Genomic DNA, 9,865 nt, shown 5'->3' on the forward strand with positions numbered 1-9,865 from the left:
CTCAAGGTTGAATTCTTTATCTCAGTAGGGTGTCATTGGTTCCTGGCACAAAGGTGTCCACCTAAAGGTCTACCCACTTTATCTTCTGGCTTCAGAATAGTGTAGCCAGTCAATCATGATAGTAGCCTAATGCTGCTATGCCTCTCAGCTGTGCCTAGACTCTGACATACATTACAAGCCAAAGGCAGGCATGGCATTTATTTTTAGCTGGAGAAAAAGGTAGGAAGTGTGACCTCACATGCTTTTCATCTCAGCTCTTCAGATATTGATCAGCAGTGTGAAAAGCTTTCCCTAGCTATGCTACTGCTGCATAAACAGCAGGGCTGTTCTGGGAGATGTTAAAAAATTTATAAGAAACTGCAATACTCCAAATGAGGAAGCCAAGAATTACTTCTGAAAATACATAGATCAATTCATGTGTTACATTTGGATCAATTCTTCCAAGACAAATGCTTTTGGTCCTTTAAGTAATGTAGTTTTACCAAAAATCTGAAATCTTAGAAAGTACTCTAAAGATGATAAAAGAAACTGTGTTGTCTCCATCAACTAAATAGCTTCCTTCATTTTTTCAACTACATTTCATCATCTAAAACATTCGACAAGCACTTTTGTTCAGATCAGAAGTGGGCTATTGAATGTAAACCCACCACTGTTCCCACTGATAGCATTTTGGTTCACATCACATAACTTCAGAGTGCACAAACAAACATTTCAGGACAAAATTCGACCAGAAGTTGTGATCTGGGAGCACTACTAATGCGCACCAACCACTAATGGGAACCCAATCCATAGAATCAAACTAGAACTGAATAGACCATGCCTGAAATGTATTAAGATAGATGCCTCAATACCAACTGATCTGCTCCTACTGCATCTAGCTACCTTTTAAAACACATCTAGTTTTAAGAACTGTTTGCAACTTTCATAGGGGAAAGGCTTCTTAACAGAAATTAAATTATTGACTGCTTATGCAGTCTCAGAAATTGGACTTGATTTCAGATGTATCAAAGCTTAGAGCTGTTTGATCAAGTTTTCTGGTTCTAATTTCTATAAACCATATCAAACAGAATAACTGTGCAGCTGGGTATAGATCTGACTGACTTGTAAAAGAGATGTACTTGATTTAAACTCTGTTTTAGGGGTCTTTTTCGCAAGGACAAGACCATTATTTTCTTAGTGGGTTCATATATTTATAAATTAAATGGTGGGGAATAAAACATGTTTGCTGGCATGTACCCAGCAAATTTTCTCTCTGAAGGAAACCATACTCTCCAGATTTACCCATTTCTGTTTCTCTTTTTTCCTCTTGTCATCCAAGCAAGCTATTCCGATAGCTTCTTTGAAACTGTTAACAAGAAATCTCCACAAGCAGATTATTCTTTTTTCCCAAGAGCATGAAGTTTTGAAATAAAATGCGAATCTTCAGTTTATGGTCAGTGCCATCAACTTAAGTCTTTGCCTACATAGCATATGCTGAATAAAAAGTTTTATCTACACAATGAGTTCACAAAGGATTTTGTTTCTATATATGGTAAGGCACACGTTTGTTTTAGCATTCTCAGTGAGTGTTTTTAGTTACATGCACTCTACCTAATCCTCCCTCTCTGCACACCAGAGCATGATCCAAAGACCAGTAAAACTTTTAGGAGAGTCTTGAAAGATTGTATATTATATTACTATGAAAAAAAAAAAAAAAAGCTGATTTGGCACAGGAGAGGACAGTTGTCCAAAATAAACCTTTAAACAAATACAGTTTTACACAGGGTAGACAAAATTATAGCTGTGTTAGAGTGACAAATCACAAAGCACATAAACTATAGAATAGTTAAAGATTAATACTTTTATTCCAAAACAAAACATTCCGTAAATACCAACAGGATTCTGAGAGGAAAAATCTCTTGCAAGGTCATCATAAATTTCTTTTCATGTTTCTTTTCATGTTACCTCAAAACCAGATTTATATAGATTTATATAAGATGACTCATTCTCTGTATAAGTATTTTAAAAAATAGTATATTCTTGATTTGAGAAGTTTTTAATTATCCTGTAAAAACAGGAGTTTATAAAAGTTAAATATTAATTAGACCATATATCCAAGGAGATATTACTGGAATAATAGATTCAATGGAAAAAAAATGAATGCTATTTAATAATCATATTACTGAATGAAATTTCTCTATTGTAATTGGCAGTGTCACAAATAATTCTCTCCTCTGCTTTACTTTGTGTAGTTTGAACTTCTAACATTTTTACTTACACATCTTGCACATTTAAGAATGTTGGGAATATCTCCAGATATGAGACACTTAACTAAGACACTTTTATTCTGGCTTTCTAGTATTTTCCAAGAATTGCATTTCTTTTTGCTGTTGCAAATTTCCTCAATTTCATTTTAATTTCACTGCAAGAATATCCCTATATTCCAAATCATAGTCATATTTACAGAGAGCTTCTGTTCACTGCTCCAGATCTCTTGCACCTCTTTCAGCAAGCCAGTTCAAAACTACACACAAGAGGAATGTAGGAAGTTAGAACTCTACTTGTTTCAAAATTAAATTATTCCACTATCTACCTTATCTCATCCAACAAGAAAAGTGTATATTACAAGATCACTCAGAAGTAGAGATGATCCAACTGTATCAGCCACTGTATTGAGAATTAAAAATAATTGGTAGCTCACTGTTTGAAATTCAGGCTAAGCAGACAAGGTAGGTACAGTATGGAAACAAAAAATGGCATGATGACTTATAAACATTTTTTCACAAAAGGTTAGTGGACTGTGAAGTGAGAAAAATGCACTCAGCACAAAGGAAGAACACACAGAGAGTGAAAACTAGCCATACACCAAGACAACAGCAAGATCTTTTATCAGCTGATCCAAATACTGTCTGGCTCATAACAATTTCTCTCTTCCCTAAGCAAAAACTAATTGGAAAAAAGAGAAGCCAGGTAAGGATCCTGCATTGTATTAACAGAAGTAGTTCTTTAAACTTCTGCTTGAGTATAAATTAATGTATGGATACACAATCTCAGGAACTTCAGAAGATTCCTTAATCCTAATACCAGAGTATAATTCTAAAAATAATTTACTTGTTATTTCTCTGACTCATCTTTCATCTAACCATTTCCATTCTGGCTTGTTATGAGATTCTTCTCATGCACCACATGGCTCTGGTAATGGCCTTCCCTACGTATTTCCTCTTCATTGCTTATTAACAATGAATAGTAGCTCTGAATCCAGAGCTACTCCCACCCTTGACAGAATATGAAAGTGTAGTGCTTCAGGATTTACACACTGACACACAGTGCTGTTTTTCCTTACAGGTCCACAGAAATGCCAGCCAGGTAAGGGAACTTACCTTGTTGTGTGAAGTTTTAATGACCCCATGATACTTTTCTTTGAAAAACACACCTAAACACAGATGGGGCTTTTGATGTCTCTGTTAGCAAAAATCGCAGTTATTGTCCTGCTCTAGGCAGAAGTAAGGACTGAGTAAAATATGCTTTATACTGGTAATATCTGGGCAAATAACAAGCTGTCAAATCAATCATGGGTCTACTATGGCACATAAGGAAAAAAAAGGGAAAACCTTTGAGGCATTCAGTGTTGCACTGGATCTCACTGCTGTTTGCCAAAAGGCTTTTCATGGCAATTAAATTTCCTGGAAACAAAGCCTCCTCCTGAATGCTGAAAGGGCTCAAATTCATGTTCTCACCACAATATAAGATATAATACAGAAAAGTAGGACAATCTCTTTTTTTCTCAAAATTCCAAGGTCAGATGTTGTGTCTGATTTTATATATAATTTACCAATAACAGAGGATGTTGGATACATGGTACAAAATAATTAGTAGAGCAGAACAGTGTAACTATGAATAATTACACTCACACAGATTCCTATATGAAAATGGGCAAGTTTGCCAACAGTAGTGATACCAGAATCCTCTTTTGAATTTATCTCTTAAATGACTGCCCTTGATACTTCAGACATTGCTGGAGAGGTCGATTTACATAAACAGCTCTGACTCATACAGTGCCTCTCAAGCTAGAGAATCAAACTGACATTTCCAAGTATTTAATGGATTTTGTCTCTCTGATCACCCGGTCAGATCCCAATGCCTCACATACTTGTATATTCACTCCTATCATGTTTCAATAAACCTGTCAAGCTTGCACCTGTTCCAAGGTTGGTGGAACATGTTTACTGATCGTCTCACAATAATCAACAAGTGACAGCTGTGCCTGCAGCTGATTCTAACATTTCTATCATAATGAGGGACATAGACAAATTTCATTAGCTGTTCATATTTAGCCCATATTTCCTTAAGAAGATTCATGAGGTTATAAAGACCTGAGTCATGCACTCTCAAGACAGATTGGCATCTGATACTGCAAGTTATGAGAACAATGGACTGCTTCTGAATATGTCCCTCATTTTTTCTTTCTTTTTCCTTTTTTTATTAAAACCAGTCAGCAAATAATGGTTACTAATTTTTTTTCTGGGAAAGCTTTCTTTCGGGAACAGACAATCAATGTCAAACACCAATTAAGGAAAATAGGAGTCATCCTTGGTGCTTCATGAAGTTGAAGCATTTTGTAAAATAAATCATACCTAAGAAGTATTTTAAGGGTTCAGAAAGTATTCAACAGTTTTTAAGAATATACCTGTTCTGATTTTATTAAAACTATTAGGCTCTAATCATACCTGCTTATTGGAATTGTCATAAAGAGAAGAAGGAAGGAAGGAAGGAAGGAAGGAAGGAAGGAAGGAAGGAAGGAAGGAAGGAAGGAAGGAAGGAAGGAAGGAAGGAAGGAAGGAAGGAAGGAAGGAAGGAAGGAAGGAAGGAAGGAAGGAAGGAAGGAAGGAAGGAAGGAAGGAAGGAAGGAAGGAAGGAAGGAAGGAAGGAAGGGACAATTCTCCTCACATCTTTGAGAAAGAACAATTCACCTTCATCTTCAGAAAATGTCTCTTCCACCTTAAAATTACTACCTTTAAAAAAGTAAGATAAAGCCTTAACATATAGACTTACCCCTAGAAAAAGAAATTTGGAAACTGATCTTTGTCCTTTATTGGAATTTGTTCTACAGATTATATATTCTTCCTGAGGCCAGGAATAGATACTCTTAATAAAGAAAAAATAAAAATAAAGGTTTACTTCGTCATCTTTTCAAGATCAGGTTTTACCTCCACATCCAATTCACTTATCCAGAAAGCAGAAATTATTTTCTCCTAAGTAAGCAAGCAATTACTAACTTTCTTTCCTTAACTTTTTTTTCACCAAAACCTTTAACCTTTAGGTTTCACACCAATCTGCTGCAGCAATTCCCAGTTTAAAAGTGATCCAGTCAGCTGCCCACAGCTCTGAAGGCAAGCAGTGGGGAATGAAATGAGTGAGCCACTCTTGTTACCACATGAGCACAATAGCATTTACACGGTCCCATTCAGAAACTGGTGTTAAAAACATCTTCTGGGCCACATAGGGGATCTCCACCATTTGTACACAAAGCCTGGGACTGTGCCATCAGGGCTCTGCAGAGAGATTTCTCTGCAGAGGGTCTCATGGGTCAATATCTGGTTGTGTGCTTATAGAAAATGAAGCACACAATGTAGTTTATTTCTAAACAAAGCAATGTACTGGTCTTGTTTCAGATAAGATGAATCTTTATCTGAAATATTCATCTGAATTTTGTTTTCAAGCCAAGACTTCCATTATGTTTTCAGGTCAAGACCTCCATACTCATTCCCTTTTTGTCTCAAATTTGGGACTAAACACTTTTCTCTATTTAGAAAGCTGTTGTATTTTCAAACAGCTCATCTTGTTTATTTACAGCAAATAGCAGCTGACAATTCCAGAAGGCTTTTTTTGTTGTCTCTCCTGGTCTTATTGACTTTTTAGGCATCCAGGAAGATCACAACACAGATAGGCTAAGAACAGTCTCCACTGCACACAAACCCCATAAAGGCACAAATAGGCAGCAAAATACCATAAAGAAATTTCCATGTAAATGTTCTCTTTCAGGGTAGATCTATAATTTCATTATTTAGAACCCTTATTTGGTCTGTAAACTGATTGTATACTGCAGGATTAACTCTCCCCCTGGCTGAGATTTACACACATATTTCTGGTAATGCCAACTTGATCTGTATGTCAATTCCTGCTACATATAGTGGCAGAATTCACTGTTCTTAATGGTTGTATCCTCATAAATAAAGAAGACGCAACATTCTGAGAATATTCCACAATTTGGATGCCTTGTATTGGGAGTTGATAAATTAATTTAACATTTATTCAATTCAAATGGAGAATTATTCTTGCATCACTAGTTCATCCTTCTTGCTCTTGCATTCCTTGGAAAAAAAATGCTTTCTGCTGTCCCCCAGACCTTTTATGGCATAGTATGTTTTCTTACAATTTAACAAACATTTTGTAAGTTACCTTTGAATAAACAGCCCAAAATACAAACAACAACAAAAATAATCCTACTTGATTTGCTAGCATAGCTTCAGGACAAGCTGAAATGCCTGACTCAACGATCAAGACCAGTAACCATTAAAAGCCATTACAGAAACTTTAAGGGCAAATTTCTCTATCAGCAACTCCCAGTAAAAGGTTCTAATTCCACTGAACAGAAGAGCATTGAAGAAACACACCTAGAGACAACTTTGTCACTAATCTTAGAATAGGATCCATAAAATTCTCCAAAACTGTACGCAAGGGACAGATATTAGAGACAGAGTTTGCTCTGTATTAATTATGGATTAATATGCACACATAAATCAAAATTTGTTTTTTCTCCTTGTGATGCCACAAAAATTAAAAACAAAAATAAATTATTTCTCAGTTGGTAAGTAGCTAAACACAAGATATATGTTCGTTGCTGTTGTGTAATACTGCTGGCCAATTCCAGACTCTAAACTCCTCAGCTGTCCCTCAACAGGTGTAAAGTGGTTTCACTACTTTGTACTTCTGCAAAAACACATTAGAACTATTTGGAGACTCTGAAAACCCTGAGTATTAGCATTCTTAATGACTGAGAGTCATGACCCCACCTTGATCTCTTACCTACCTAACTGCAACTACCCATCCAAAAGGATGCTCAAATGGACAACTATCAATGTCTCTGTCAGTCTGCAGAACTGTGATCCTCTGATGCTATAAACAGGTGTAAACTTCTAGCATCAGCGCTGAATGACAAGTCCCATGACTGAATATTAAAAAGCCCAAATTTCTTCGGTGGTGCCCAAAGTCCTCCGAGGTTCTTGTTTTGGCAGGTTTGCTTGGCCTCTTTCCAAGATCCCTCCTGAGGGGAGCCCCGGCTGCCCCCCGGGAGCCCTGCCAGCACTAATGCTCCTGTGGATGGTCCTGCCCTGGCTCAGACACCCAGAGCAGGAGAAAGGTGCGATTATGTCCTTCCTCAGGCTGAACAGCAAGGCTTAATAGCTTAGAAAGATAAAAAAAGAAAAAAAATATTTGCATATCTACCTATATATATATGCAGCGTGTACAACAAATCTCTTCTAGCATTGCACTGTTTGTTGTTCGGAGTTAATTTTGAGCGCCATAGGCCAAAAGCTTCAAAGGCTTAAATAACGAATACTGTGTCTGCCAGCAGAGGGAGCCAATTTTAGTCCATAGACATAGGGGAAAAACATTTTTTAACAGGAATATTCCTTGTCTTTTTACATTTATCAAGTCAGAAAAAAATAAAATATAATAACTTTTCAGTGCCATCTGTATAGCATGATTTTGAAGGTCTCTGTGACCCATTTAGCCTAATCATTTGAATTTCAGAAGAGAGTAGGAATAGATTTTGAAAGCCAAGTCTTGTGGCATCACATACATTTCTTCTCCCTTTTTAAATAATTCATTTATTCAATTATTTTAGACAGTAATAAACAACTGTGCTAATCACTTTTGATAGCATATGCAAAACAAGAAATCAGAGCAGCTTACTTTTTCACATTAAAGTTGTTATTATGCTTGTAACGGGTCTGCTTTTTGGTCCAGGATGATGATGGAAAATCAGTCGTTCTTTATTATTTATAACATACTTGGATTTTTTAATTATACTTTAATTACACGTGGGTCAGCAGAATGCCTTGAGTAAAGATCAAATGTGCCTCCTTTCATACTACCTAACTGAAAAAAAGACCTTCTCCAAGTGCCAATTTCCAATATAACTGAGTTAATGAAAATACTTTTCATTTTTATTTTCAGAAGCAAGTAATGATATTGAACTGCATCATATTTTTATGTGTCTGCATATATATACACACACGGGGGTATAGATATACATATAAAACCCTCAAATATTCCTTAAATTTCCAATGGAAATGTTAAGGAAAAATTTAGTTATTATTTTAGGAATTCTTAGTTTTAAAATGTTCTTTCATAAGTCTTTATTTTGTGGAAAGGATCTTAAAAATGTGGCAGAAAAAGTAAAAATCTAACCCTAAAACTACTTGTATTGTGGCAAAAATTAAGGAAATTCCTATGTCACTTGCAGGTAATAGTGATGAACTCCAAGCCCAGTACTGGTGTAGGGATTGTTATAGACAGCAGAGCTCGGGTATTATTGTCAATAATCTTTCTAACATATAGGATTGAATACAGCATTGGCTTTTCCTGAAACATTATGTCGACCAATACTGCAAGAGAGACAAAATTTAGTTAAAAAACATTGAGAGATCTGACTAGTTCTTTGTAATCTCCAAGCAAGCTAAACCCCAGTCTGCTGAGGCTACATTCATAAGAAGTGCAGCTGCAGGCAGTTTAATCAAAAATAAAGATATTTTTTTCCTGTAATAATTTATATAGCAGAGAGGGAAAATGTTCAGTAGCTTAGGAAGTACATGTAACCTAAACGTTCAGGAAAAGCATTTACAGTGTGAAGGACAGGGAGCCTGGAGCTTCCCATGAGAACCATGGGATCACCAGCACTGTCAGCCTGAAAAAGCCTGACTTTCTAGCAGTATTCTTTTCTGTAGCAGTAACTTTTCTGAATAGATTTCCCTCCTGAAAGATCTCAGGTGCTTCATCTATGAGGCAAACCACCCAGCCCTGTAATAACTGTGTAAGCATTTTTACTTTCTCTTTTGGAATAGTTACATTTTCCTTGCTCTCACCATCTTCCTCAGATGAATCAATGCCAGTCAAATAAGTCAAGGGCAAAGAACATAATAAAAGGAAAATAATGGTTAGCAGAGCACATTACCAAATGAGTGACGACAGAGCTCCAAACTGAAGAGCTGGAAAGTGACAGATTAAGAGGTGTTATTGTATTAGTTATCTGGAGCCACTGAATAGATATTTATCCATCATAAACCCATTTCAAAGTGAAATTAAAGTTTAGTCTAAAGAGAATGGCATAAATTTAGCATCTTAAAAAAAAACTGTATCAAGGTGAAATGCTCTGTGGAATGCAATATTATCCATTTTGATTTTAAGAAATAATGACATTAATCAACTAATTAAGTGTGTTCTTAGATATTCCTCATACAAGCTTCAGGCTTTATTTCTTATGCCCTCTAAGCCCTTCACAGATATTTATTCCCATCTGTTTCATCCTTTTCCTCCTTTTTTTCCTTTTTTTTTTTTTCTCTTTCCCAGTGGAAACTATCTCAGCTCCTTCTTTTATCTGTTTTCATTTTCTGCACTGAATGCTTAGCTTTGACTCTGAATTTGTCTCAACTACAGGCAGCTTAATTATTTCTTCTAATCTTTTTCTTACCCTAGACCAAAAATGTCCTCTGGCTGCCATTTTTCACTACATATGGTGAAAATATACAGGATAAATAAACCCAGTGCAAGCAAATTTACAAGTTTTCTTAGATTTATGAACTTACACGAGAAAAGGAACAAT

The sequence above is a fragment of the Zosterops lateralis genome (assembly GCF_965231275.1).
Source record: "Zosterops lateralis genome assembly, chromosome: 5".
In the NCBI taxonomy this organism is placed as follows: Eukaryota; Metazoa; Chordata; class Aves; order Passeriformes; family Zosteropidae; genus Zosterops; species Zosterops lateralis.